The sequence below is a fragment of the Meleagris gallopavo genome, chromosome 6 (genome assembly GCF_000146605.3).
Source record: "Meleagris gallopavo isolate NT-WF06-2002-E0010 breed Aviagen turkey brand Nicholas breeding stock chromosome 6, Turkey_5.1, whole genome shotgun sequence".
Lineage (NCBI taxonomy): Eukaryota > Metazoa > Chordata > Aves > Galliformes > Phasianidae > Meleagris > Meleagris gallopavo.
In genome coordinates, this window is record NC_015016.2 from 23,311,373 (window position 1) to 23,319,065 (window position 7,693).

General features: G+C 40.0%; 1 long non-coding RNA gene across 1 annotated transcript; it reads left to right on the forward strand.

Annotated features, from left to right (window-relative positions):
- The first annotated feature begins 3,094 nt into the window (after positions 1–3,094).
- LOC104911431 lies at positions 3,095–7,693 on the forward strand. The gene is made up of 4 exons (XR_793907.3): positions 3,095–3,151; positions 5,455–5,498; positions 6,462–6,518; positions 6,705–7,693. It is a non-coding gene; the product is annotated as an uncharacterized LOC104911431 (long non-coding RNA).

A 7,693-nucleotide genomic window follows, 5' to 3' on the forward strand; every position in this document is an offset into this window, starting at 1 on the left:
AAAATAAAAAAAAAAAAAAAAATAGTGCATTGGATGGTCACTGGGATTCCTAATACACTGAAAGAGGAACTCCTGGGAGAAACCCTGAGATTCCAGGGTTCACCATGGCTGAGTGCTGCTTGGGTTATTGAAGAATGGGAACTACATGGAGTAGTGGTCTATTATTAAATCCCCTTTGAAAATGGCTGATTTTTTTTTTTTGAGTAAATCAGAACAAACTTTTTTGGCAAATGAGGAAAGAGTAGTAGCAGTGTCTGCTGTAGCATGGCCTCTGCTAGTAACCATTAACGTGCATCCTTCATCTGAGGAAGGATTGAAAGATGAAAACTAACTTTTAAAAACCTGCATTAGGCAATTGGAAAATAAAATTACATCTCTGAAAGGGCAAACTGCCTTACCTTCAAATGGCATTTCCCCTCTGAAATTAAGATCTATATCCTTAAAAGGGGAAAAGGACTTGGATCAGAAGGATTCATCAATCGAGGCTGCATCTAAGAGTAAAAAGAAAGCCAAGCAGACTAAAATCCAACTAGAGGATCTGGGAACCTCAGATCATCTTGAAATAAGGCCAGTAATAACTCAAAAAAATGAAGAAAGTCTAAAAGAGCCCAGCAGGGTTGTCACCTAAGGAGTGGTCCCCTGCTCACTCCACACTACATATAACAGTGCACCCATACACAGCCACTGAACTCATGGATCTGTTTCAATGGCTTAAGCCAGCTTGGCTCATGAGACTATGGGATATGGGGTCCAAAAGTGTGGTAATTGATGGACCCAGACTTTCTAAACTTACATCCATTTCCACACATCTGGCCCTCAGACTGTATGCAACTGTGATATATAATTAAGGAAACCATTTGCTAATTCAGTGGGTAATGACAGCATGCATAATCATGTGGCCAAACAAAAGTGATGTACTGATAAAAACTGGTCTTTAGACTTCAATGGAAGAACGTCAAAATTGGGAATGAAGGAGGCAATTTATGATGTTTTTAAAGTCCAGACCTGTTTAAGTTTTTGGCAGCGATGAGGGACTTCATATTACAACAGTCTCCTACTATCAGTATGGCACACTAGTGTCCACACTGAGCACTTTGGTGGCCTCAGGGGTCACTATCCAGCAAGCTGCCCAAGTGGTGGCTGACCTAGGGGAGACAGCACCTTCTGATCAGGTGCAATATATGAATGCTGGAAAAGACAGAGGTTCTCCCCGTAACAAAAACTAGGAAACAGGCCCCGTGAACTTACCAATTGGGTTTCATATGGGTATCCTGGAAACAGATATTTAATGACTTGATCTGGGCTGGGGTTCAATTTGCAAAACTTGGTCGCCAACCCAATTGTGTTCTTGAAAAAGTACCCATGAGAAAGTGGAACCTGGAAAATTTTCTAGTTCCCAACAAAAGGGAAAAGCCTCCTTAGATGACTCAAGCCACTATGCCTGAGCCACCTGAGGAAAAAGAATTGGCGATTGCAGTTACTTGTGTGACAGGGGATGCCAGACGCCTTGCACCTAGGGCCCCCAGATGAGACCAGAAGCCCTATGTCAAACTGACTATTTTTTTGGTCTTAAAAGAACATGCAGTGAGTTATGGCATTAGTTGACATAGGTGCAGAAATGCCAATTATTTATGCTGATCTGAGCAAATTCCAGGGAGTTGGAGTGATGACTGGTGGCTATGGGGGACAGACCATCCCTGTAACCCAGACGTGGTTGAAGTTGAGGGTTGGGCATCTCCCTCCCTGTGAGTATAAGGTGTCTATTGCCCTAGTCCCAGAGTATATACTGGACATATGTATACAATGCGGTCTGTCTCTCCAGATGACCATGGAAGAGTTCAGACTGAGAGAGAGATGCACTAGTATCCAGGCAGTGCAGATGATATTAAGAGAGGCAGTGTGAAACTTGAGTGTATTTGTCTACCAGATCTGTGCTGGTTTACTAATACTAAACAGTATAAACTCCTGGGAGGGCAAGAGGAAATCTCCAGAGTGGTGCAGGTTCTAGAAAAAGTAGAGTCATAAAACATGCATCTAGCCCACATAATTCCTACATATGCCCAGTACAAAAGCTAGATGGCACATGGAGATTGACAGTGGATTACGGAGTTAAATAAGGTCATGCTGCTCATTCATGCAGCTGTACCCAATATTGCCTCCCAGATGGACACATTGAGTAGGGGGACAGAAACCTACCATTGTGTTCTAGACTTGGCAAATGCTTTCTTCAGTATTTCCGTTCATGAATAATTGCAAGACTAGTTTGTATTTGTGTGGGGAGGCAGGCAGTGGACCTTTCAGATCCTGCTGGAAGGGTACATGCATTCACCAACATATTGTTGAAACTTAGTGGCACTTGACCTAACAGACTGGAAATAATCCTAATATCAAACTGTGCCACTATATTGATGATCTCATGTTGACATCTGACTCACTAGAAGCATTAGGAAAGGCAATAGATTTCTTGACTAGACTTTCCTTTACAAGAGAAAGGGTGGGCTATAAACCACAGAAGGTGCAAGGGCAAGACTTGGCAGTGAAAATTCCTGGGTGTAGTTTGATCAGGAAAGACCCAAGTACTACCCAGTGCAATAATAGACAATATTCAGGCATTCCCAGTCCCTACCATGCCAAGGCAGCTGTAAGAATTTTGGGGGTGTGTTGGGATACTGGCATTCCTTTATGCTTACACTGAGTGCAGCTGCTGAGGTCTTTATAACGACACAAAGAAAAGCCAAAAATGGGACTGTAGGCCTGCTGTGCTTTCTGTCGCATTATAGCGTTACACACACATCGCAGTTGGAAAAACCTAAATTGTGTCAATAGCCGTTAGTGCAAACTCCTAGTTACCTCCTCATTTTCAGGTAAACTATTAAGTATTAATGCTTTAACATCTCATCTGGGGAGAAGCAGGCTAGATCTTTTATTCCTTGAGAACTACAGTTAACTGAGTCATGATAACATGGTAATTTTCCACTTCTTCCCACACAGTTTTAGAAAGTGTACATTCTGATGAGCAGATGAGAAGAAAAATCTTTTTGTCTTTACATATTTTTGAAAATAAATGGTTTATTAAGTTTTTTGCTTGTAATTTATTTTTAAACAGGATACTCAGTAGCTGCTGGGGAATTTACTGGAGATTCTGAAGAAGGTAAGAAGCCACGTACTTGAAAGAAAACCGTATGGTTGTGCCTCTATGAAGTTCTTCTCTTTGGGTCTGTGTGCAGGAACATATCTTTTTTATTCACTTGAAACACTGTAGCTAATATTCATAGAGGCAAATATTCCTTTAGAAGGTGTGTGACGACAGAGCAGAATTTAAGTAATCCAAAAATCTGAATCAGTTGATACTGTCCTTCTGCATGTGCATCTGTTCTGCAGAGCTGTGGCAGCATCAGTAGGTGAAACCAGCCAAGCTTGCTGAATTTCACCAGTGTAGTGATGACTACTTATGAGTGAAACCAACAATAGAGTCCTGCACAGTTCTTGGTTCCATACTCAAGCTGCATAGAGACTGCTTTACCTCAGCACCTGGGTGACCAGATACAGGTTTGGAAACATCTGCATATGTTGAAAGCACACTTCTAACTTCCACATAATTTCACAGCTAAACAGAGGAGATAGTCAGCCCAGGAGCTGCTGAATGCTATACCAGCATGCTTCCTCTTGTTGGTGAGAGCAGCTCTTGGCTCTGTAAATGTTTCCCTAGTTGCAGTTCACAGATAGGATGCCTAGGATAGCTCATTAGCTGACCCTTTTCATACAGAATATTTTCCTCCACAAGCATAATAGATCAGGTTTCCTATGCTGCTGATCCTCCCTTGAGCCTTGTATTTCACAATGGGAAACGAAAGAATTGAATTCCTGTTATTAAAATCTGGGTTTAGAGCGAGAGAACATTCTACAGGAAGATTAGTGTTCAGTTGATCCTCTGAATAAGGAAGAGCTGAATGTACATGGATATGCGTCTGAAGAAGAATCACACTTGAGATTTTTTTAAAGGTTCTGGGGACAAGTAGGTTTGATACAGGACAAAACTAGTCAAAATTTGCGGTTAGTAGCTGTCATTCATGAGGAAACAGGCATATCACAGAGTTAGTAGCAGTGCTTAAAGATGTCATTACTGTTGAATCTGGTGTATGGGGAAAAAAAGCTCCCTTTGCATCTGTCTGTTTCATAGAGTATGTTTAACTAGAGATTTAGCTATTTCCAGAAATTGTACAGTATTTTGAAACATAGTTTTAAAAAAAAAATCTGCGCTCCTTGGTGTTTCTTGCATTCAGAGCTATGTATCTCTTGTAATGCTTTCCGACTGATCATCATCAGCCTTATGTAAAGAGTAGCTTTCTTGAGGGGATGAGCAGCTCCTTGGTCCGAACTCACAAAGTCAATACAGGCTGAGTACGTTTCTAAAAATGAAGCCAGCTCTCCAGTGCTGCTGCTGCTTACTTTCTGTAAAGTTAGTTTCTTGTCTTGTGCCACTTTGGGATGGAAAAAAATAGACACTATTTTGAATCTGATGGTACAGTGTGGGGTAGTTGCTGGCACAAAGAATTGCAGTGTTGTCTGACCCAGTAGTACTTTATTACTGTTTCCATCTCCCTTTGACCGAATGCTTATAACTGCAGGAGAGTACATGAACACAAAAAGGAATTGGTGAAGAGGAATTAGTTATGGCAGATGTCTGAGATGCTCTGGTGTATGAAACTCCTGCTCTTCTGTTATGGATATAGATATCCTAATGAGGGAAGGTTTTGTCAGTAAAACTGCTATCTGTGGCTTTGCTCTCTATTTTGCTTTTTTTTTTTTTTCCCCACTAGTTGTTTAAACTTTGGCCTCTGTGCAGGATCACATCCCAGAGGGCAGCTTAGTCCAAAGTTTCATGTTCCAGTTCATTGAGTTCTCAATACCAGTCACCAAAACTTGCTTGTAATGCTTTTAGATAGCTATCGTGTGCAGAACTTATCAAATAGTCTTGTGGCACTCAGCCCAATAACAGATGTGAGGAAATGTTAAGCAGCCAGAAGGAAAAGAAAAATTTGTAATGACAGTTGTGTTTAGCTTTTGTATGATGGTGTGTGATGCCACAGCTAATTCTGGTTTGTTCAATCCACAGCTGTCAGGTAGCAAGCGGAATTGTAGGAGCAACTGAACTGTAGGAACAGCTTTGTTGTGCTGTACTGTGCTGAATAGCACTCGAGAAAGACCTCTGTCTAGGCATGGATGAGTGTATTCAACAGTTCATTGTAATATTTCAAGCAACTAGATGCACTGAATGAATGTTAAAATCTCATGAATGAAGGTCTTGAAGTGATATGCAGGTGTTTCTGATACAGATAACAAGCCAAAATCCTAAAGATTATGTATAAAGAAAGATTTAAGTGGTCTGGAATGCGTGTTGCATGTGTTGCTCAGACAGCCTAACCAGTTCACTGCTGATCATTTGTATTTTAGAGCTGGTTGCTGGAGTCCCAAGGGGTGCGCAGAACTTTGGCTACGTATGTACTGGACCCACATTTTATCCTTTTTTATAGTGAAAATAACATTAGACTACTTGGAAGCTTAAAGGCTATATTGTTCTCTGTTTCTTAGAGCCTCAACTTTCTAATCAGAGAAAAATGCCATTGACTTTCACTCCCAGGCTTACCTGCCTGCGTTGACCTGCCGTACTGGCCTGGGTTTTAAATATTGAGCTCTTACTCAGCTCTGAAGTCTATTTTCAATACCCGGTTACTGGCACTTTTCAAGTATGAGTGGTATCTCAGTTCTCACTGAGTGCTAAGCTATCCCACAGATGGGAGCATTTCATGTATGTTCTTTTTGAGAATATATACTGAATTCCAAATGCAAGGAGTGGTGATATACAGTTAGAAAGGAAGTGAAGGGAGATGTGTGGATACACACCTATTCCCTCCTAGGGGAAAAAAAAAATAATAATCCAAGTTTCAGGTGTAACTTGATTGGGTAGCAGAAAAATCCCAGCCACAGATGCATTCTCTTGTCTTGTGGGCCCCAAACTCCTTGTTTTTGGAACTTATTTAAACCATTTTTTCAGAGGCAAGTTGTGTATGTATACATACATATGTACATGTGTATATGTATATATTCTATGTATATTATATGCATTTACATATATAAAAATGTATATTTAGAATTTATATTTTCATGCCTAATAACGTAATCATTGATTAGCTGATAGTCTATGATTTGCTGCTGTTCACAGTGTCTGGTAAGGATGGAAAATGTATTTTTTCCTCATTTTCTTCATGGGAGACTTGAGACTCATAAAACCTAGTGATATATCCAAGACAAGGAAAACTGTGGTGCAACAGAAAATAGTTGATGTATTTTTTTGATCTCCATGGACCATCCTTCAGTGTTTCAAATTGGTTCACAGTGAGGTTATGCTGTATCATATCTCTCTGTGCTTGAAACTTTTCATATCTTTCTTCTATTAATAGGTCTCAATCATTAATTCTTCAGATTTGACCTTAATCCAGAATTTCACCGGTGAACAGGTAATGCCAAACAACTATGTGATGAAGTATTATATATCAAGAGGATATAATTTCATCAACTTAGTTTCAAGACTGTGTAAAATATTTGTCTTTTAAAACTAGTAACCATTGAAACAAAAGAGGTTTGTCAGTAAGACCTTTTAAAAATGATATATTATATGAAGCTTATCTGTTTTTTATTTCCAGATGGCGTCTTATTTTGGGTACACTGTTGCAGTATCTGATGTTAACAATGATGGGTAGGTTATCAAATACATTCAGCTCCACTGAACATTCACAGAAGCAGTGCCTCGAATTTATTAACAAACACAGGTTTTCAGATGCTTCATACCTCAAATGCTTCTCTTGACTTCTTACTTTTCTGCTTGTTTTGCATCGGTTTATCTTTGTGCAATTACAGTGGCACAGCTGTTTGCTAGATTGGGCGAGTTTATCTTCCTGAATATGTATTAAATGCAGTACAGTAGAGCAGGAATGTCTGAGGTCTCAGAAAACATCCAGGTAGAGGTACAGTGAACCAAAAAAGGCAAGCTGCTGATGGTAGATGCAAGTCACAATTTCATTCTTCCGTACTTAAAAGCAATTAAGTCTTTTCACATGCAGATCATTCCAAGCCTCACTTCCCAGTTTTAAGAGCTTTTCAGTATCACTCATTTCAGCACCTGCTGGTTCACAATCCTTTTTCATCATCTAGGGGACCAAAGAAGTGTCAGTGGCCCATCTCTGTTAGGATGGCCATTGTGCTTGTCTCGGAGAATGCTGTGTAACTGTCAACACTGGGATTTCAGGTCCCATTCAACAAATCACTTGCTGACTTTGAATTTGTGTAAAATCATATTAAATGCTTTGGAAAGTCGGGAATTTAGTAAGCAAATGTTGATGCAAGCTTTCCAGGAAGGAAGTAAAATCAGTGAGGCTCACAGCTTTGGAAGTCTGCACAGAGGTGAGCCAGGATTATATTTAGAGCTGTGTGTACTCTTGTATATTCCAGAATGTCTCAGCTGCACCACTCTCATGTTCTTGCAATTACTTATTAGTGGCTTAAAAACAGTGCATTAAATAGATTTTTTTCATGTTACTGCTGTATCATTGCTTCCCATCAGGAACTACTAAACCCTTAAAAAGTTAGGGATACAAGTAAAGAGAAAAGTAATAAGGTGATCAAATTGTAGCCA